The sequence below is a fragment of the Ochotona princeps genome, chromosome 2, assembly GCF_030435755.1.
Source record: "Ochotona princeps isolate mOchPri1 chromosome 2, mOchPri1.hap1, whole genome shotgun sequence".
Lineage (NCBI taxonomy): Eukaryota > Metazoa > Chordata > Mammalia > Lagomorpha > Ochotonidae > Ochotona > Ochotona princeps.
The window spans coordinates 26,002,994-26,026,006 of record NC_080833.1 but is presented as its reverse complement, the minus strand read 5'-3'; positions in this window follow the sequence as shown (position 1 = coordinate 26,026,006).

Sequence of the window (23,013 nt, the reverse complement as noted above, 5' to 3'; positions counted from 1 at the left end):
AACTGTGTGGTAAAAATGCTAGCATATTTTACATATGAACACTTTGAAAAGCTACAGAAAGATCAAGTAATCGTGCTAGTCCACAAAGTCATCATAAGATTAAAGTACATATGTTGTTTTTTTAATTCGTTTTTTTTAATTCATGAATTTCATTGTATTATGTGACACAGTTTCATAGGTACTGGGATTCCCCCCACCCCTCCCCAAACCCTCCCACCATGGTGGATTCCTCCACCTTGTTGCATAACCACAGTTCAAGTTCAGTTGAGATTCCCCCATTGCAAGCATATACCAAACATAGAGTCCAGCATCTTATTGTCCAGTCAAGTTCAACGGCTTCTTAGGTATACCCTCTCTGGTCTGAAGACAGAGCCAGCAGAGTAGCATCCCGATCAATTAAAAGCTCCAACATACAATCAGCAAAAATTTACATCATTTTGGAATTAATTGACATAGTAATGAGTAACCAATATGTTAAAAGTAAATGCGAGTTCTTAACCACCTTCTGTGACCACCTCATTGACATTTCAATTTTAGTTTATACACAACATATTACATAACATAACATGTTATACATAACATCATATCATCTTAAATTAAGGCGAACATGTGGTATTTAACCTTTTGGGATTGGCTCATTTCCCTTAGCATTATGGTTTCCAGTTTGGCCCATTTGGCCACAAAGAACTGCATTTTGTTTTTTTTAATAGCTGAGTAGTATTCCATGGAGTAGATGAACCATAGCTTTCTTATCCAATCCTCTGTTGATGGGCATTTTGGCTGCTTCCATGTTTTTGTAATTACTGATTGTGCTGCTATGAACATAGGAGTGCATGTTGGTTTTTCATAAAACAATTGTTCTGGATATATTCCTAGGAGTGCTATTGCTGGATCATACGGTATGTTGAATTTGAGTTGTTTGAATGTTCTCCATACTGATTTCATAGAGGCTGTACCAGCCTGCAGCCCCACCAGCAGTGGAGTAGGGTTCCCTTTTCCCCGCAACCTCGCCAACAAGTGTTGTTGGTGCTTTTATGCATGTGGGCCAGTCTTACTGGCGTTAGGTGGTACCTCATTGATGTTTTAATTTGGATTTCCCTTATTGCCAGGGAACTTGAGCATTTTTTCATATGTTTATTTGCCATTTGGGTTTGTTCCTTTGTGAAGTGTCTGCGCATTTCCCGTGCCCATTTCTTGAGTGGCTTGTTTGTTTTGACATTTTAGTTGTTTTGCAGCTCTTTGTAAAGTACATATGTTGTTACACCGTGAGTTTATTGTAGTCTTGTCATTGAACATAAAATTTAAAACATACATATTGAGTTAGCTGAAAGGTAGAGTTACAGAGAAAGATCTTTGATCCACTGCTTCACTGCCCTCATGGTTGCCACAGCCATGGCTAGGCCAGGTGGGAAGCCGAGGTGCTAGGAGTGTCTTCCTGGTCTCCCACCTGGGCGAGGGGCCCCAGGGCTTGGGCCTTCTGCTTGCACAGGCCATTTGCAGGGAGCTGGATGGGAAGCGGAGCTGGCAGCGATGTTACTGTCACAGTGCCAGCCCTGAACATAAATTCTTTTTTTTTTTTTTTTTTTTACAGAGGAAAAACAATAACCTATCTGAATGAAAACTGATTTGCTATTTTTTTTATAATCTATTTTATTGTGTTGTTGACAATCTTTACATAGTTCATTACAGTTAAAGAAAGAAAAAGAAAAGAAAAAAAAAAGGTTCAGGGGGATAGGGAAGTGGGTAATACTATTATGTCCACATTGTTTCCATCTTGTATCTGAGGTAAATGGAGATATTGAGGGGGAAGCCCCACCCGGTTTCCCGCCCACCCCGAGTCCCGGATGTGGGGCATGCTTTAAGATATGTGCTCGAGTGGTGTTAATAGTTCTCCGGTTATGAATCGCTGCCAGTTTCGCTCGATGAGGTCGTCCACTGATTGATATGCTCCATCATAAAGTCTCCGTTTGCCCAGTATTTCGCTGCCAACATATAGCTGAGATGAATGATTGATCTGCTCTGTCTTCTGTCTTTTCTTGATTAGAGTTCTGAGTCCAGCAGTTTGATTAGGGAGATCTCCAAAGAAACTTTGAGGTATTCCCAGACTAGTTTCTTGTATGTTCTAGCAAGCACAGGGCCCGGCACAGTCCATCACCCCGATCAGCTGGTGGTTGCAATTGCTGGGTTGGGTCTGTTTTCAGTCCCGAGTTGCACTGGAACCAATGGGTGTTGCAGTCCAGTCTGGTTCTGCCCAGCACGTACTTGGCCCTCACACAAACCAGTGGGAGCTGCAGCCTAGTCGGGGCGACCCACAATAACCCCCACCAGGCCCGCCCCCTACCCTGGTTTGCCAGTATGTGTAGCAGAAGACCAGTCTGTCCCCCATCCCATTTGGCTCTTGTACGTGTCAATGGGTATTAAAGCTTAGTTCTATCTAACCAACTCAACCATCCAGCCCTCACGGGTGTTGTTGAGTGCCTCTCTATCTAGCCATCCCAGCCCCCGTCCCAGTCTTCATGCCCTCCCACGGGAATAGTGACCCAAGAAGGGGGAACCCACTTTTTCCCTCCCAGGTCTCTCTGTCCCGGTTTATGCACTCTTTAGGTGGTTCTGTGATTTGACTTGACAGAATTAGTCCCCAGTGCCAGCTTCTGCGGCTATGCCCAAACATCCCTCACCCTCTCTAATTTATGCTTGCACCAGCATGAATAATCAGCCCAGCCTGGCTTTTCCCTGATCTAGTCCACATGCAGTGCACAGGTGTTGTAGCCTTGCATAGTCTAGTCTGTCTCTATCCCAGCCCACGCTCTCCATTGGGAGTAGCTGTCCGGCGCGGGAACCAGCCCCTTAATCCCCCCGCCAGTTCTGCCCCTCCCTTCCTTCCTGGATCTCACACGTGCTGGTTGGGTGCTGCATTCATATCCAGTACAGGCAACCTCACCCTGGCATTCCATAATGTGTACTGGTTTTGTCGCGACCAAACCCGGCTCATCCCGCACTCTGATCTGGTGATCGGATTTGCCAGTGGGTGATACGGACTGATTCAGCCTGGTCTGCTCCTGACCCATGCTGAATGTGTGCCAGTGGGAAACTTTCCATGGCCTATTCTGGACTGTTTCCTATCATGCTTCTTGCGCAGGGACTGTGTCCTGCCAGAGGAGTTGCCCAGGCTCCTCCATCAGATCCCCTCCCAAAGGCAGGTTTTGCGCATGCCAGGGGGTCCTTGAGCCAACCCTACTCAGTTCACCTCCTGCCCTAGCAGGAACAGTGGCTTTTCCTGGCTGGCTTTCACCCCATTCTGGTTCTTGTTGTTGGATGTTTCAGCCCAGCCATGGCTCGTCCATACCCACTTACAGCTCACGCATGGCTCAGTAGGGGGTTGAGACCCAGCCTAGTCAGTCCCACATCTACCCCCTGGTTCTCCATGACACCAGATGGTGTTGGGGTCTGAACTGGCCTGGTGCATCCAATCCCAGCCCACACTAGTGCCTCGGGTGACTGCAACTGTTTCCTAGATAGAACGCAGCTCCAATTCTAGCACATACGCCCCTTGGTGGGAACCTCAACCTAGTTAGGGTGTCCCGTTACCTCCCCGATTGGGCTTGTTCCTAGCTGTAAATCATGCACCTGCCCGTGGTTGCTCTGAGGACCAGTAGGTGCAAGAGCCTAGCTCGGTATGACCTGTGTTCCATGCTGGTTTCTAGTTTTGCTTGTAAACAAAGGTTTGTTCAGTCCTGCCCAGTACATTACGTTCCATTACCAAGTTACACATTTTGGAGCTACTATGCCCTGCTAGTCTGACCCCCAGATTTGGACGGCATGTTCACCAGCGAGAGCTATGACTCGCCAGGGGAGCTTCCCAAGTACCTCCACTTGATCCACTCCCAAACCCAGTTTACATACATGCCATTGGTTTTTAGGCCAGTGCCCGGTGTACTCTGGCCTTCCATTTGGCCTTGTATGAGCTGGTGAATGTTGCAGCCCGGCCCACCCCACAGCCTATTCAGGATGCACATTTGGGTGCCGCTGCCTTACCCAGTCCAGTCTATGGTGGATCCCTTTACCTGTGATTGATGGCAGGCTCCTTGGTCACACCTAGCTTAGTCCATAACCACATAAAATTTAGGTTTACCAGTGGGGCCAAACTTTCTACAGGGTGTGGCCCACACATCCTGCACAGAGTCCACCCCAGTATAAGGTTCTAGAGTGCTAGTTAAAATTATGGACCTGCCTAATGTGACCAGTCTCCTGAACCGACATCATGTCAGGCAAAAAAATATCCTGCTAGACAATGCGGGGTTTATCTTTTGCATTATAGGTGTTCAAAGCTCAGCATTATTGAGTGATTAGAAGTTCTCCAAAAGAAGAGTTACTGGCGTTGGGAATCTTTAGGATTGACTCAGAACCCAGAAACAGTGGGGTCACCCTAGAGCTATCTAAGCAGCAATTCGGACATCCATTACCCCAGAGCTTCCCGGCCGGGAGGCCAGCAGGCAAAGCCTGGCACCACATGGTGCACTGGCCGCCCTGGATGAGGCCGAGGACTCGTTCACTGCCTTGCGGCAGTGTCTTTGGCGTGAGCCCCCAGCCTTGGGTCCGACCCGGCAGGGGCACCCCCCACAGCCGCCACACTGTGAGGAGCGGCAGTTGCCCCCGAATCCCAAGGCCCGAACCCTGAACATAAATTCTTAAGATATTCTGAAAGGTCTAAATGTGAAGCCCATTGTGACGATCAGGTCTGGCCAAACAAACTCCCTAGGCCTGCTACTGTGCTGCCGGAGCAACTGCTAATTAACCTCCAATTCAGACCCTTTGCAGATTTTGAATACTAGGTAGGTGACCATGATTCGATTCTCTGAAAGTTATTCCTACTGTTTTGATATTCAATACAATCTATTTTGGTTGTTAGAATTAAAAGACCTCCCCATCTCTAATATAGACAATTTACCAAAGAGGGGTAAATTGTGAAAGTTCATAATTGGAAGACTAAGCACAATAAATAACAAATTATACTTAATAACTCATACTTCATCAAAATTAAATACTTTTCAATTGTTAGCACTATTCAGAGTTATCAGAAAAGCTCCACGCTTGGAGAAAACCTTTGAAGTCATATCTCCAACTAATGACATGTGTCTAGAATAACATAGAGTACCTGCTGTGGTTTGAATGTACCCTCTAAAATTCAGGTTGAAATCGAATTGTCATACCAAGGAGGTGAAAAGGCAGGACCATGGAGAAGTGCTCGAGTTCTGAGGGCACCATTTTTGGCGCAGGGTGTGGGTTATCACAGAGGCAGGCTGCCACGATCAGGACAAGCTAGGCGGCCAGATACTTATCTGTCCTGTGCTCACTTGCTCCTCTACCATGTTGTGACATAGCAAGAAGGCCTCTCCAGCTTGGCCCTTGATCTATGACTTTCCAACCTCCACTACTGTGAGCCAAATACTGGTAAACTTGTTCTTTATGATTGATCCAGTCTGTGGTACTCAGTTATAGCAGGAAAAAAAAGTCTAGGGGCCCAGCACTGTGGTATAGTATGCTAATGTTCAGTCTTTGATGTTGGCAGCATCCCATATGGGCTCCAGTTCAAGTCCTAGCTGCTGCGCTTCCCACCCAGCTCCTTGCTTGTGGCCTGGGAAAGCAACGGGGGATGGATGGCTTAAATCCTTGGGACCCTGCATCCACGTGAGAGACCTAGAAGAAGCTTCTGACTCTTAAAATTGGATTGGCTCAGCTCTGATTGCTGAAGCTATTTGGGGAGTGAACCAGCAGGTGGAAGACCTTCTGTCTACATCACCTCTCTCTGTATTATGTACCTATCTTGCAAATCAAAATTAATAAATCTTTTTAATAAATTGATCGAAGACAGTGTCCAAACGCACCACTGAAAAACCAACCTATTACTCCCTCTCAGCCTTTTGGATACGTTCAAGTGTAAAAAAATCTTGGTTTGAATCTGCTTCTCCATTTCCAACCCAGCTCTCTGCTAATGGCGTGGGAAAGCAGCAGAGGATAGCCAGATATCTTGGGCCCTTGCACTCATGTGCATGAGCCAGAAGAAGCTCCTGACTCCTGGACCAGCCTGGGTGGTTTGCACCGGCTTGGAGAGTGAAGCAGCAGATGAAAGACCTGTCATTATCTTTTCTCGGTAACTTTGCCTTTCAAATAAACCTTCAAATAAAACAAATGTTCTTGTGGTGAGCTCCTCCTGCCTTCTTTTTTTTTTTTTTTTTTTTTTTTTTTATTATTATTAATTTCATTGCATTATGTGACACACATTTTTTTTTTTTTTTTGCACTGGAATTCCCCCCGCCCCTCCCCAAACCCTCCCCCTCCCACAGTGGATTGCTCCACCCCGCTGTATTTCCATAGTTCAAACTCAGTTGAGATTCTTTCATTGGAGGTTTTGACCAATCGTAAAGTCCAGCATCTAATTGTCCTGGCAAATTCAACGGCTTCCTGGTGAGACCATCTCTGGTCCAAAGGCAGAACCAGCAGAGTATCATCCCTGCCTTCTTATCTGTGCTCCTGCCTTATGATCAGCCTCTGGTCCCAGGTGTGTTATCTCTGGTTGAGCCAGTTCCCCCTATCTGGTGCTTCATGGCCTTGGGCGCCTTAGTTTATGATCCCAAGTCTTATCTTGAAAATTTAAAGTTCCCTATTAGCTCTTGCAAAAATACTCTTAAGTGTATTTTTTCCCGTTGCTTGATAACCAGAAATTTTCTTTCTTGACCTCTGTGGCTACCTCCCCAGCCTGGGCCATCTGCCCCAGTCAGAGTCAGCCTGCTTTCCCCTTCCAAGTCTGAACTGTTGCATTTTGATTGTGGTCATACGTACATGAATCCATACAGGTGCTAAAATTAATACAGCAATGTTAGATTAATTGAGAAAGCAAACCACTAAATCAGAGATGTCTTCTCATTGGGAGGTTCTTTCTTTGAATTCCTCGATCTTTTTTCCTGTCCCACCAAGAACTGGGATCAAGTCTCCCATGAAGTTTTGTTGTGCTGGGTTTTGCTTGCTTCACGGAGCCTATTCCTCTGCCTTGTAAAGTTCTCTAGAAGCTACACCATAAGATGAGCTACCCATGGCCAAAGAACCCTCAAATTTTACTGACTGCTAACTGCTGGGCTTGGATGACCAGCCATCAGGGAACCTGAAGGTTGTGAGCAAGCAGCCTGGTCACCTGGTTAAGGGCACAGGGCTGCTTATTTTGATAGACTTACTTCTAACAACAACAAAAGGTAATTTCACATCAAAACCTGGCTTTTTGGCATCTCCGAGATACTGGAAGTTTATACAGACACTGGCCTGCATTCCTAAATGGCAAAAAATACAGTGAGGATTAGCAAGAGGTGGTTCAGGCTCAGCCTTCCATCTTTGCATTGCAGCTCCAAACACACCCCACCCCACTGGGCCTCACTCCCTTCTGTTACATTCCTAGTACCTGTAGGCTTCTGGTGTCTGGAAAGTTAGAATTCATTTTAAGGTGCTGTGTATTCCTAAAGGCATGTTCCTGACACTTGGAAATACACTCAGGCTGCAACTGTCATTAACTTCTTCTATTTCTTCCCTCTGCATCTATGATACTGCTTTTGTTATTGCAACAGCATGTTCATTTTTACTGCATTGAGCTACAGAGTATGGGATTGAAAAGAAGTAAATCAAGGTCCCTAACTTCCACCTGGACAGAATATCTTTTCTCTTTGTCTCTCCTTTCCTCTGTATACGCCTGTCCAATAAAACAATAAAGTCTAAAAAAGAAAAAAAAAAAACAAAAATATGAACACAAACCAAAAAACATTGTGACAGGGTACCAGCATGGTAGTGTTGAAACCTAATCTTCTGCCTTTGGTGCTGGCATCCCTTACAGTCATTGGCTCGAGTCCTGGCTGCTTCAATTTTGATCCAACTCCCTGCTTATGGTCTGGGAAAGCAATGGACAACGGCTCAAGTCCATTCACTGGTTCCCTCCTCAAATGATCATAACAGCCAGAGCTGTCCATTTGAATCTGGGAGCCAGCAGCTTTTTCTGGATCTCTCTCCTGTGTGCACAGGGGCCCAAGCATCTTGTCCATCTGCTACTGCTTTCCCTGGCCATAAGCAGAAGCTACATCAGAAGTGGAGCGGCCAGGAACTAGAACCAGTATCCATCTGGGATGTCACCACTACAGAGGCTAAACCAACATGACACGGTGTAAGGAGTTATTCCAATATCCCACCCTGGACCCTGCGCCATTTCTTCTTCCTCACAGTTCAGGAAATTCACGCCAGTCCAGCCATCCACCAATCAGATGCAACCTGGCATTCCACCTGAGAATCCCACCCCCAATCTTCCAGCCCCTTGCCCAACCCCGCCCACTCACCAATCATCCCCAGGCACTAATCCCCTGGGGCCTGCCCTGAAGCCCTCCCAATCCCCCCCACACACACCTTGCCGGCCTACCTGCATAAAAAGGCCCAGGTCCTCCCTTTCCCCTGCTTTCCTGATCTTCACCACCTTCCCCCTGTTCCTTCCCCGCTGGAATAAACCTCCTAAGATACCTCGTTGCGTCTGGTGTTTTCAGCTCACGGTAAAGAACCAGGTTGCGGGAATTAGCTGCGCGTAATAATATCATAATATCCTATGAAATAGAACTCTAACATCTTTTTAAATAACTAACACACGGGGCCTGGCAACGTGGCCTAGCGGCTAAAGTCCTGGCCTTGAACGCACCAGGATCCCATATGGGCGCCGGTTCTAATCCCAGCAGCTCCACTTCCCATCCAGCTCCCTGCTTGTGGCCTGGGAAAGCAGTCGAGGATGGCCCAAAGATTTGGGACCCTGAACCCACGTGGGAGATCTGGAAAAGGTTCCTGGCTCCCGGCTTCGGATCGGCATAGCACTGGCCGTTGCGGCTCACTTGGGGAGTGAATCATGGGAGGGAAGATCTTCCTTTCTGTCTCTCCTCTCTGTATATCTGACTTTGTAATAAAAATAAATAAAATCTTTAAAAAAAAAATAACTACCACATGGCACAGGCCCTTTCCCTCATTCTTGATATTTCAAATTTCCTTTAGATATCATTGCTTGTGGCTGAAGAACTTGTAGTACTGCTTTAAGAGGACTTATTAGGGCCTGGCGGCGTGGCCTAGTGGTTAAAGTCCTCGCCTTGAACATTCCAGGATCCCATATGGGCGCTGGTTCTAATCCCGGCAGCTCCACTTTCCATTCAGCTCCTTGCTTGTGGCCTGGGAAAGCAGTTGAGGACGGCCCAAAGCCTTGGGACCCTGCATCTGTGTGGTAGACCTGGAAGAAACCCCTGGCTCCTGGCTCCGGATCGGCACAGCACCGGCCATTGTGCTCACTTGGGGAGTGAATCATCAGACGGAAGATCTTCCTGTCTCTCCTCTTCTCTGTATATCTAACTTTGTAATAAAGATAAAATAATTTTTTTTTTTAAAAAAAGAGGACCTATTAGGCAACAGATCCTTTTATTTTTTTTAAATGCTTGTTGTCAGGTACTGTGTGTCAGCTACTTATTTATTTATTTATCTATTTATCTATTTATATTGGAAAGGAAGACTTACAGAGAGAAGGAGAGGCAGAAAGATCTTCTATCTACTAGTTCATTCCACAAGTGGTTTCAATGGCCAGAGCTGAACTGATCAGAAGATAGTAGCCAGCAGTCTCTCCTGGGACTCCCATGTTGGTACAAGATTCCAAAGATTTAGGCCATCCTCTACTGCTTTCCCAGGCCACAAGCAGGGAGCTGGATGGGAAGTGGAGCAGCTGGGACACAAACTGGCACATATATTGGATCCTAGCACTTGCAAGGTGAGGATTTAGCCATTGAGCCATTGTGCTGGGCCTATCACAGATCTTTTTGACTTTGTTCTGATAATGCCTTTATCTCCATTCCTGAAGGATACTTTCACTCAGTAACGAAGTGCATCTTAGGCCTAGCACAGTAGTTTATGTAATCTGGGGCCTAGTGTGGTAGCCTAACAGTTAAAGTTCTTGCCTTGCATACAGTAGGATCCCTTATGAGCACCAACTCATGCAAAGTGAGAGGATGTAGCCACTAGGCTATTGTGCTGGGCCCAGAGACTCGGGTACTTTAGTCAGAGATGATGAGCCCTGAGTTTGGAGGGTAGAAGATGCAGAAGAATGAACTGACCCAGGAGATAATTAACTGGAAGAATCTCTGTGGATGAATGTGAGAGATAAAATAGTTATGCAAGACGATCACAAATTTTGATGGATGGTAGTGTCAACACAGTGGAAATACAGCAGAGAGAGTGGCTCCAAAAGTGAGTAAATGTGTTTGGGAAGGATCAGGGGTTTGGGATCTGGGATCTGGGTGTTAGGATGGAGCACAAGATGCTGGACGAGGGGGAGCTTGTGAAGGTAGAAAAGATTAGTTCAGAAAGTTTATCAGTCAGGGAGGCTCAGTGAAAGAGCAGGCCACTGCTAACTGATAAAGCAGGTGAGAGGAGCGGTCTTCAAACAGCATCTTCTTTGGAATTACTTTGTGTTGTGCGAATTCTTGCAAATGGATCTTATCATGTGCAGAAGGCCGTTCAGAGAGGCTGTAACAGTTTTTATCATAGGCATGTATGTGTGAGAGAAGAGCGCTCCTCATTGATGGCATCCTGGGTTCAGTTTGTTAGGGTTTGTACTAAGAGGCTGTGTTTTGATTTTGACAACTATCATAGACCTTGCATTCAATAGGGAACACAGGAAGCGAGCCAGCAAAAGGAAAATGATAGATTCAATTTTAGATTGAATGAGTTTGAGGTGCTATGGGATATACAAAGAGAACCAGTTCAGAGGCAGTTGGGTAAATAGTTCAGAAGAAATACCTGGGCAGGAACTGCAGCCTTGCGAATTATGACATGGAGTTGATTACAGTCACAGGAGTGAGTTCTAGGGGCAGAATGAGATGGAAGGAGGGTTTGAGGAGCCTTGATACGGAGTTAACATACAAGTGAACACTATAAGATAAAAGTTAAGGAACCAGGTAGATGGCTCAGTCTTGTCTGTCTTTCTGTCTTTCTTTCTTTCTTTCTTTCTCTCTTTCTCTCTTTCTCTCTCTCTCTTTCTCTCTCCCTCTCTCTTTCTTTCTTTCTTTCTAAATTTTGGTGATCTTCACTAGTTGATTAGGGCTCAAAGAGTCAAGGGCTATAGGAAAGTGGGGAAGACCATTGTTTCCACATTCTCTTTTTTTCTTCCTGTTTCTGGGGGAAGGGAGAGGCAAAGGAAGAAACCACACACACCCGCCCAACAATCCCAGGGTCCCCAATGTGGGGCATACTCCGAGGGCACTGCTCAAGTGGCTTCTATAGTTCAGTTGTTCTGAATTGCTGCCAGTCTCGCCATTCCAAGCATGATGAAATCTCTTCAGAATCCACTGGCTGACATAATCCACCTTAGCATCTCCACTTGCCCATATTTTCACTGCCATCACTTGGCTGGGGTAGTTGATCAATTTGTTCTGTCCTCTGTGGTGTCCTATGCAGGTGTCCTATGCAGGCTCCAATGGACTGCCATATCCTCCATGTGCACCTGGATATGCTGTCCACTGCTCCGATTGAGCTACTGAGGAGGCTCAGTTTTGACACATGCACTCCGCACTCAGACTCTGGAATCTACAATTCTCTTCATGGTTGGGGTTCTGAGTTGAGCAGTTCGACTGGGGGGAAATCCCCAAAGAAACTTTGTCTAAGGTGAGCCCAGATCAGATTCTTGTGTGTGTTTGCCAGTTCGGGGTCCAACACAGACTATGGCCCTATCAGCCTATGCATATGCTAGTGTTTGCATTTGCTGGGTCAGTTCTGTCTCCAGCCCTGTCTTCTACACAAACCAATGGGTGCAGGAACCCAACATGACCCTGCCAAGCACACACTTGGCCCTCATGCAAAGCAGTGGGAGCTGCAGCCTAGTCGGAGTGACCCGTAATAACCCCCACCAGGCCCACCCCCTGCCCTGGTTCCTATGTTTACCAGTATGTACAGCAGACTAGTCCAGTCTGTCCAATATCCCATTCAGCTCTCATACAAGTCAATGGGCATTAAAGCCTAGTTCAACCTAACCAGCCCACTATCCAGTCCACACTTGCCAGTGGGTACCACTCTCTGTCTAGCCACGCCTGTACCAGTCCTGGTTCTCATGTTTACCAGACAGAGTGGCAACCCAAGAGGGAGGTACCCACTGTTTCCCTACTGGACTCACTCCTCCCAGATCATGCATTCTCCAGGTGGTTCTGCAGTTGGCTTGACAGAATTAGCTCCCTGTTCCAGCATCTGCCAGCTGATGTTGTGGCAGAGCCCAACCAACCCACACCCACTCTGTCATGCTTGCACCAATAGGAACAGTCAACTCAACCTGGCTTTTCCCTGGTCCAGCTCACATGAGGCCAACAGGTGTTGTAATTTTGCCTGGTCTGGTCTGCCCCCATCCCAACTCATGCTCTCCCGTGGAGTGGTGATCCAGCAGGGGAGTCCCATGCAGCCCCACTACTGGCTTTGCCCCCTTCCCCATTTCCTGTGTTCTGCTTGTGCTGGTCCGGTGTGGTGGCCTAGTCTGGCCTGGCCCGGCCCACCCCTAGTTATAGCTCAGGTTGTTGATGGATATATCCTATCTCACGCCAGCCGGCACTCATTCCAAGCCCTCATGTGTACTGGCATGTGTTGCGATCAAACCTGGCTCGACCCACATTGCAATTTGGTGCTCAGATTTGCCAGCGGGTGTTGTGAATTGGCCCTACCTGGTTCGCCCCCCAACCTATGCCAAATGTATGCCACTGGGTCCCGTTCCCTGGCCTGGTCTGGGCTGCTCCCTGTCATAGTTCTTGAGCTCACCTGCAGGGACTGTGTCTTGACACAGGAGTTTCCCAGGCTCCATCAGAACCTCTCCCAGTGTCAGATCTCTCGCACACTGTTGGGTCCATGGGCTAGCCCTACTCAGTCCATCTCCTGACCTAGCAGGAACAATTAATTAAATTGGAAAAAGGACAAATTCGAAAAGCATGGCTGTTCTGCTCAGCTCAGTACATTCAAATCAAGAGATGTAGTAGGGAGAGGATTTAGCACAGCAGTTGAGCCCCCATTTGGGGTGCCCGCATCCCATTTCACAGCCCCAATCCAATTCCCAATTTCAGTTTCCTAGTAATGTGCACCTTGGGAGGCAGCAGCAATGGCTCAAGTGCTTGAGGTGGAGTGTATTTTGCCTACAGGTAGCATACTAGGTGGTTAGGGTCTCTGGTCTCCGATGAAGTTGCCTTTGTAAAATATAAAATCGTGCTTCCCCATTTTGTGCCCTTCCAACAACATGTTTTCTAATACTCCATCTGCAAATGCTGGCATTCCATATGGGCATTGGTTGATGTCCCAGCTGCTCCACTTCTCATCCAGCTCCCTGCTTATGGCCTGGGAAAGCAGTAGAGGATGGCCTAAAGCCTTCCTGTCTCCTGGCTGCTGGCTTTGGATCAGCTCAGCTCTGGCCATTGTAGCCAATTGGGAAGTGAAATAGCAGATGAAAGATCTCCCTTTGTCTCTCCTTTTCTCCGTAGCTCTGCATTTCCAATAAAAATACAATTTTTTTTTTAATGACAAAGGCTAAGAAGAAATGAACAAGGTGACATGAGGAAAACTCAGGGATTGGATTACGCAGTGAAGAGGAGTATTATGAGAGTTTGAGGTCAACCACAGCAACACTAATGACAGATGGAAAGCAATCTGAGCTATCTCCATAGGACTTGGCGGCAAAGTGGTTAGTGAACTGGCCAAGAGTGATTTCTGCTGAAGGCAGAGCACAGATGGTTCTTGATCGCAGTGTGAGTGCATCAGTGCATCAAGTGTTCTTTTTTTTTTTTTTTTTTTAAGATTTATTTCTTTTTTTGAAAGGCAGATTCACGGAGCAAGGAGAGACAGAACGAAAGACCTTCCATTGATTTGTTCCTCAAGTAGCTGTAATGGCTGGAGCTGAGCTGATTGGAAGCCAGGAGCCTCCTCTGGATCTCCCAGGTGGGTTCAGGCTCTCAAGGCTTTGGGCTATCCTCTACTGCTTTCCCAGACTACAAGCAGAGAGCTAAATGGGAAGTGGAGTAGCCAGAACATGAACCAGTACCCATATGGGATCCCAGCGCATGCAATACAAGGATTTAGCCACTGAGACATTGAGTCAAACCTGAGTGAATGCAAGTGTTAAGAAACAGTTTGGGGGGCCCGACGGTGTGGCCTAGCAGTTAAAGTCCTGGCCTTGAATGCACCAGGATCCCATATGGGCGCCGGTTCTAATCCCGGCAGCTCCACTTCCCATCCAGCTCCCTGCTTGTGGCCTGGGAAAGCAGTCAAGGATGGCCCCAATGCATTGGGACCCTGCACCCGCGTGGGAGACCTGGAAGAGGTTCCTGGTTCCCGGCTTCGGGTCGACATAGCACCGGCCGTTGCGGCTCACTTGAGGAGTGAATCATGAGATGGAAGATCTTCCTCTCTGTCTCTCCTCTCTGTATATCTGACTTTGTAATAAAAAATGAATAAACCTTTAAAAAAAAAAAAGAAAAAAAGAAATAGTTTGGGGCCCAGTGCCATAGCCTAGTAGCTAAATCCTTGCTTTGCATCTGCTGGAATCCCATATGAACTCCGGTTCGTATCCGGCTGCTCCACTTCCCATCCAGCTCTCTGCTTGTGGCCTGGGAAAGCAATATAGGATGGCCCAAGACCTTGAGACCCTGCACCCACGTGGGAGACCTAGAAGAGGCTCCAGGCTCCTGGCTTCAGATCAGCTTAGCTCCGGTTGTTACGGCCACTTGGAGTCTCTCACATGACTTCAGGATCCCAAGCTTTGGACTGTCCTTGACTGCTGTCTCAGGCCACAAGTAGGGAGTTGGATGGGAAGTGGAGCAGTTAAGACATAAACCGACACCCCTATGGGATCCCAGAATGTGTTAGGTGAAGATTTAGCTACTGAGAGATTGTGCCAGGCCCTAAATAAATCTTGAAAATGAAAATTATTAAGGAAATAAACAGTCGTGGGGTGGGATTTTGGCCCCTTGGGCAAGATGCCCATGTCTCAGATTGGACTACCTGGAAATGATACCCAGCTCCAGTGCTGGCTTCAGATTCCAGTTAATTGCTGATGCAAATCATAGAAGGCAGCAGTGAGGGATCAAGCAATTGTCTCCTTGTCTCCTACACGGGAGACTTAGATGGAGTTTCTAGTTCCTGACTTTAGCCTCTCCCCAACCCTGATCGTTAGGGGCGTTTGGGGACTGAATTAGCAGATGGGAGTTCTCTATCTCTGTTCTGCCCTTCAAAGCAATTAATGAATTGAAAGAAAGAACAGAAGACCATGAAGGAGTGTGTAAAAAAAAAAAGGTAGGAATTAGATCCATACAAAATCTGGTTACAAATTCCAACTGTATTGCTCATAGCCTGGGGGAATCAGGATCTCTGGGTTCCAGTTTCCTAATTTCATTTGGAGTTGAAATTTCCCTGGCTCCTTCCTGGGTGGTATGGACCCTTGGCTACGATAAAGAGATGTCCTTTTATGTGACTTTTGTCACTCTCTGCAGGATAGATGCTGAGGTAATGTTCATGTCTATCAGAGACTTTAGTAACTCCACCCGATGGTTCTTTCTTGCTTCCTCTCCTCACTCTTCCTCGCTTCGTGTTTTCCGGCCTAGGCTGAGGTGCAGCTACATGATAAACACTGCATTCTCTTTAGCCTGCTCTCCTCTGTACTGGCCAGGCCTGGTCCTGTTGGTTTATTTTTCTCTTCACATGAGTTCTCTCCAACAAGTCCCCTAAGCAGATTTCTTGGCTGTCTTACCAGTTAGATGTGCCTGGAAAATCTGTCTAGATGTTATCTGTGGAAACATGGCTAATCTGGCTTCTCCTTATTGTGAAATATGCTTAGCAGTGATGTGATGTTTCTATGGTATTTGGTGAAAACACCTAATGGCTTACACAGCATTCTATAGTATAGAACATTGGCATGAGACATGCACATAGAAAAGATTCATTTCGCCTTTTTTTTTAAGATTTATTTATTTTTATTACAAAGTCAGATATACAGAGAGGAGAGACAGAGAGAAAGATTTTCTGTCCAATGATTCACTCCCCAAGCGGCCGCAACGGCCAGTGCTGCACCAATCTGAAGCCAGGAGCCAGGAATCTCTTCCAGGTCTCCCATACGGGTGAAGGGTCCCAAGGTTTTGGGCCGTCCTTGACTGCTTTCCCAGGCCACAAGCAGGGAGCTGGATGGGAAGTGGAGCTGCCAGGATTAGAACTGGCGCTCATATGGGATCCTGGCGTGTTCAGGGCGAGGACTTTGGCCACTAGACCATGCCGCAGGGCCCTCGCCTTTTTTTTTTTTTTTAAGATTTATTAATTTTTATTGGAAAGGCAGATATACAGAGAGGAGGAGAGACAGAGAGGAAGGTCTTCCATCTGATGGTTCATTCCCCAAGCGGCCGCAACGGCTGGAGCTGATACAATCCTAAGCCAGGAGCCAGGAGCTTCTTCCAAGTCTTCCACACATTCACCTTTTTTTTTTTTTAAAGAGTTATTTTTATTTGAAAGCCAGATATACAGAGAGGAGGATAAAAAGAGAGGAAGATCTTCCCTCCGATGATTCACTCCTCAAGTGAGCGCAACGGCCAGTGCTGTGCCGATCCGGAGCTGGGAACCAGGAACCTCCTCCTCCGGGTCTCCCACATGGGTGCAGGGTCCCAATGCATTGGGCCATCCTCGACTGCTTTCACAGGCCTCAAGCAGGGAGCTGGATTGGAAGTGGAGCTGCCGGGATTAGAACCGGCGCGCATATGGGATCCTGGGGCATTCAAGGTGAGGACTTTAACTGCTGCGCTATCACACCAGGCCCTTATTTTATTTTTAATTTGCTGTTTTTATTTTTATTTTTGGACATTTATTTTTTATCTGAAAGGTTGACTTCCCAAATGGCTGTAACAGCCAGAGCTGAACTGATCCAAAGCCAGGAGCCAGGAGTCTCCTCCAGGTCTCCCACATGGATGCAGGGTCCCAAGGCTTTGGACCATCCGCTATTGCTTTCCCAGGCCACAGGCAGGGAGCTGAATGGGAAGTGGAGCAGCCAGAACTCCAGTCACCACCCACATGGGATGCAGGTGCCAAAGGCAGTAGCTTAGTCTTCTATGCCAGTCATAGAAGTCATACTTCACATTTCTAATGAAAAATACTGGAATCATTTTTTTCTTAAGCATAAAACTATCCTTGAGCATAAAACTATTGGTGTATCTATTTTATTAAAATATTTCCCTTAAACAATTTAAGCTGTAGTTACAAAATTAGTACGTTTGGAGTACTGATTTAAGATGTCGCTTGGGAAATCCACATCCCATATGGGAGAGCCTGCTTTGAGTCCTGGCTATTCCATTCTCAGTCCAGTTTTCTTGACAGGCAGTGCATGGTGGATCAAGTACTCAGTCCCTGTCACCAGAGTAGGAGATGTGTGTGGAATGCTCAACACTCCCAAGTCGGAACACACATCCCGTGATTCTCCCTGTGGCCAGGGTCTGAGTCCAGTGGTGCAGTCAGGATGTCTCCCAGATTTGGGGTGACCTCAGATTGGGCTCTTATGTGTACTAGCCAGTGTAAGGTCAGATGTGGTGCCACCTACACCAACCTACGCATATACTGGTGAGTGTAGCTTGGCCAGTTCTGCCTCACCTCCACATCTCACACAGACATACAGGTGCTCCAGCCCAGCCCAGCCAGCCTACCACAGACCCGGTCCTCTTGCATAACAGCCAGTGCCATGGCCTAGTTGGGGTGACAGCTAATAACCCCCCCACCCCAGACCTGCACCCAGCCATGGAGCACGGCCTAGCCCATGCCCCATCTGGCTCTCGTGCACACCAATAGGTGCTGCGGCTTAGCTCAGCCTGACCCCTTCTTCACTGACCCAGCCCACACATAGGCCTACAGATACCGCTACCTTGTCCTATCGGGGTCTCCCGTCCCGCAGAAGAAATCACCCGACACTGGAGGACGTTTCAGAGGCACTTTTATTTCAACCTTCAGTTAATGTTCTTGGGCAGAAGCCCCCGGCTTATATATCCATCCTATCCGTTAAATCTGTTACCCAGAAGCCTTCAGTTAATTCAGTTAATTCCGTTAATTCCATTAAGCAGAGGACCTCCCCCCCCCTCCAGGGCCCCTGGCTTATCTCTCAATCTTATCCAATCAGCTTACACGCCCGAGGTAAGTGGTAAAGGGCCAATCACAGGGCACTTCCAAGGCTCCAAGAGGAAGTGGGGTCCAGGTGTCATCTTAGGGCAGGGCATTGTCAGTGCCCCCAACATTGTCCAGCTTGGTTTGACCCTACCCTAGGTTCTTGTGCTCACCATCGATAGGTATAACCTAGCAGCGGAGTGCCCATAGTTCCTCTGCCAGGCATGTTCCCAGTCTGAATCTTGTACCTGTCGGGGGTGCTGTGATCCAGCCCGATGTGATTTGCACCCAGTCCTGGCACTTGCTAGCTGGTAATATGGCCTAACTCGGGTGGTCCACACCTATTCTGGTTCCTGTTTGTGCCAGCGGTACAGTAATCTAGCCCAGCCCGACCCAACCCTAGACTGACCTAACCCTAGTTCCAGGTCTTAGGCTCACTAGTGGTAGCAGCAGCCCAGCATGAGAATCCCTGTGGTTCCCCTTCCAGGCCTGCTCCCAGTCCTGTACCCTGCATGAGCCAGCAAGTGCTGTAGCCAAGTCTAAGATGGCCCTCCCCTACTCTCAGATTTGCTAGCAGGTACTATAGCACCTGTTATAGCGGGTGCCCCCACTCCTAGCTCTTTCTGGCACTTATAGCGGCCTGGCCAGTTCCAAACCCTCTTGTGAACTGGCAGGTGTTGTGGTCTAACTCAGCCTGGCCTGCACCCTGTCCTGGCTCTCATTTGTGCCTGTGTGTGTTGTGGATTCACCCTGTTAGGCCCACCCCCAGACTCAGCTCACACATGTGCCAATGGATGCTACAGCCCAGCTTGGTCTAGTCTGCTCCCAGTTTAGCATTCATGCTCACCAGTGGGAGCTGTGCCTGGCAGGGGAGTTCCCCGAGCTCCCCAAATTTCTCTACTATGTCTGCTCCCACCAATGGATCTTGAGATTGCTGGCAGATGCGGCTGCCCAGACTGACATGGTCAGGCCATAGTCCTGGTACTCACTGGTGTGTACTGTGGTCTAGCTCAACTGGCCTGCATCCATTCTGGTTCTCACTGATGAGTGCTAATGCCTAGACCAGCCTGGCCCACTCCAGACCTGGCTCTAGTATAACCCAGCAGGTGTCTTGGCCTAGACTGGCCTGTCCTACACCCATTCTGGCTCTTGCGAGCACCAGTACATGCTGGAGCCTAGCCCAGTTGGCCTATGCCCAACTCAGCTCACAAACATGCTGATGGATGCTGAAGCCTTGCCCAGCCTGGTCCGCCCACAGCCCTGGCTCTCACAATCACCAATGGGAGTCCCCAGACAGGAGTCCCCAGGGATTTCCTACCAGGACTGCTCCCAGTCCTGGCATTGCCCATTTACATTCTCAGCTCTTGCTGGCGCATGTTACAACTCAGCTCAACCTGGCATGGCCCACACCCTCTCCTGGCTCTTGTGCATGCCAGTGGGTGCTAATGCCTGGTCCAACCCAGCCTGTCCCCAGACCCAGCCCACACAAACACTGAGGAGTGCTGCGGCCTTTCCTGGTCTGGCCCACTCCCCAGTCCTACCACTTGTGCTCCCTAGAGGGAGTTGTGGACTAGTAGGGGAGTTCCCCAAGGTTCCCTACCAGGTCTGTTCTCAGCCCCAGATCTCATGCATGCCAGCGAGGACAGCAGCCCTGCTTGGCATGATCTGCCCTCAGTCCTGGCCATAGCTTGTGCTGGTGGGTGCTGCAGCTGGGTCTCACCCAGTCTTCTCCCAGTTCTAACCCCATGAGTGTCTTGTGGGTTGCTGTCAGGTGAGTTCTGCCGTCCAGACTGTCTCTTCCTGTCACCACCCCCAGCTCTCTGCTTGAACTGGTGGGTGCTACAGTTCCACAGAGGTGAGCCCATAATTCCCATGCAGAATTTGCCCCCAGATCCGGTTCTCTTGTATTCTGATGGGTGCTGTGTCCCAGCTTTACATGTCCAACTCTCTGCTCTGACACTGACAGGTGGATACTGTGGCCTAGCACAGTCAGGTATGACCCCAGCTCCAGCTTTTGCAAGCACCAGTGGGTGGTGGGTGATGCTATTTAGCCCAGACCATGTCTCTCACATGGTTGGGGTACCTTGACCTGACCCAGACATACCCTTTGGTTTCCCCTCTCTAAACCACTCCATCCCACACCTTTGCCTACCTGAAAATGAGTGATCTTGTCTGTAGAAGACCTCAGAAGTCATTTTTTCCACTGTTAAACATGCCCTGAGATGTTCCTACTCCAAATAGGTCCCCAGACCCTTTCTCCAGGCAATTTGCAGCCCGTTCACCTGACGCTGTTTCATGCCTTACCCATTTACCTTAAAAAAAAAAAAAACAAGGAAAAAAAAAAACAAGTAAGCAACTATGCTGGCATACTGGTATAGTTAACAAAAATTTGGCATTAATTAGGCCAGAATGCCCGCCAGCTACTGGCTGCATTTCTCCCAGCAGTATAACACTTGCATGAGTACAAGGCAACTTAGGCAGTTGCCTACAGCTGGGAAGATTTATTTTATTTTATTTGGAAAGGCAGAGTTACAGAGAGATGGAGAGATAGAAAGCTATTTCATCTGCTGGTTCACTCTTCAAATGACAACAACAGCTGGGGCAGAAAGGCCAAGGGATTCCCTCTGGATCTCTCATGTGGGTCTAGGGTACCCAACACTTTGGGCCATCCTCTACTGCTTTCCCAGGCCATAAGCAGGGAGCTGGATGGGAAGTGGAGCAGCCTGTGACATGGACTGGTGCCCATATCGGATGCTGGCGTGTATAGGTGCCAATTAAGCCATCACATCAGCACCAATATATATATAATTTTTGATGCCCTTGTGTGTGTGTGTGTGTGTGGGGTTGTTGAGTCTGTTCAAAACCTTTATTGAAATATTTCTTTTCTTTTTGAATTTTATTTTTTGATGATGTTTACATAATTGGGTGGGAACGGCTGAGGGTTAGGGGAAACTGAGTGAGATCATTGTTTCCACATTTTCTTTTTTCTTCTTCCTGTATCTGGGGGAAGGAAGAAGGGGAGAAGCCGTACCCAGCATCCTAACTGCATCAGTAACAGAGGATGGGGAACGGCCACCCGATATCATCCCAGGGTCCCTCGGGTGGCGCATATTCCAAGGGTTCCTCCTAGGTGATTTCAGTAGTTCTGAGATGCTGTCAATCTCACCACTCCAAGGATGAGGAACTCCTCTGAGCGTCCATTGGCTGACATACTCCACCTTAGAGTCTCCATTAGCCCAGATATTTGCTGTCAACGCTTGGCTGGGGTAGTTTGTCAGTTTGTTCTGCCCTCCTGCTATGGTACCAGATGTCCTCTGCAAGTTATAATGGCCTGCCATATCCTTCATGTGCAACTGGTTATGCTGTCCATTTCTCTGTCTAAGCCACTGAGGAGGAGGCCCAGCTCTGACACATGTACTCCACAGTCAGACCATAAATCCTATGATTCTCCCCTTGGTTGGGATTCTGAGCCCAGCAGTTCAGTTTGGGGGAGTCTCCAAAGAAACCTATCTGAAGTGATCCCAGACCTGACTCTTGTGTGTGCTTGCCAGTGTGGGGTCTGGCTAAGTCTGTCACCCACATCAGCCTATGCAAACAATGGTAGTGGCAATTGATGGGTCAGTTCTGTCTCTAGCCCCGTCTCCTGTGCAAATCAATGGGTGCTGCAGCCCAGCCTGACCCTGCCCATCACATACTTGGCCTTCATGTATGTACACCAGTGGAAGCTACAACCTTGTCAGAGCAAACCCCAATAATCCTCACTTGGCCTACCTTCAGCCCTGGTTTCTCTGCTTACCAATATGTGCAGTAGACTGGACTAGTCTGGCCCACATCCCGTTCAGTTCTTGTACATGTCAAAGGGCATTGAAATCTAACTCAGTCCAACTAACCTTCTTTCTAGCTCACACTCGTGCTGGCTGGTACTAGCACCTATCTAGCCAGAGCTGCCCCCAACCCTAGTTCTCATGTTCTCCATTAGAGAGGTGCCCAGTTTCCCTCCTGGGCCCACTTCCGCTTCTGGATCTTGCATTCTCCAGGTGGTTCTGTAGTATAGTTTGACAGGATTTGCTCCCAGTCCCAACACTTGCCAGCTGATGCTGCAGCAAAGCCCAACCAACCTGCACCCACTCTGGCTTATACCTGCACCAGTAGGTACAGTCAGTTATCCTAGCCTGGGTCTCCCACTAACCCAGTTCATATGTAGGCCAACAGGTGTTTTAACCCTGCCTGGCCTGGTCTGCCTCAAAACTAGCTCTCATGCTCACCAGTGGGAGCAGTGCACCAGCAGGGGAGCCCCTATAGCCCACCTACCGGGCTCCCCTCCAGTCTCACGTGTGCTGGCCTACCCCCAATTATTTTTTTTTAAGATTTATTTATTTTTATTACAAAGTCAGATATATAGAGGAGGAGAGATAGAGAGCAAGATGTTCCGTCTGATGATTCACTCCTCAAGTGAGCTGCAACGGCCGGTGCTGTGCCGATGTGAAGCCTGGAGCCAGGAACTTTCTCCAGGTCTCCCACGCGGGTGCAGGGGCCCAAAGCATTGGGCTGTCCTCAACTGCCTTCCCAGGCCACAAGCAGGGAGCTGGATGGGAAGTGGAGCTGCCGCGATTAGAACCGGCACCCATATGGTATCCCGGCGCATTCAAGGAGAGGACTTTAGCCACTAGGCCACGCCCCTGGGCCCGTACCCCCAGTTACAATTCATGCTGGTGGGTGGTGCAGCCCAACCCAGCCCAGCCAGCCCTAATGTAACTGGCCCTAATGTGAAATGGCTGGTGTTGCAGCCCAACCCAACCTGTCCTGCACCCTGTT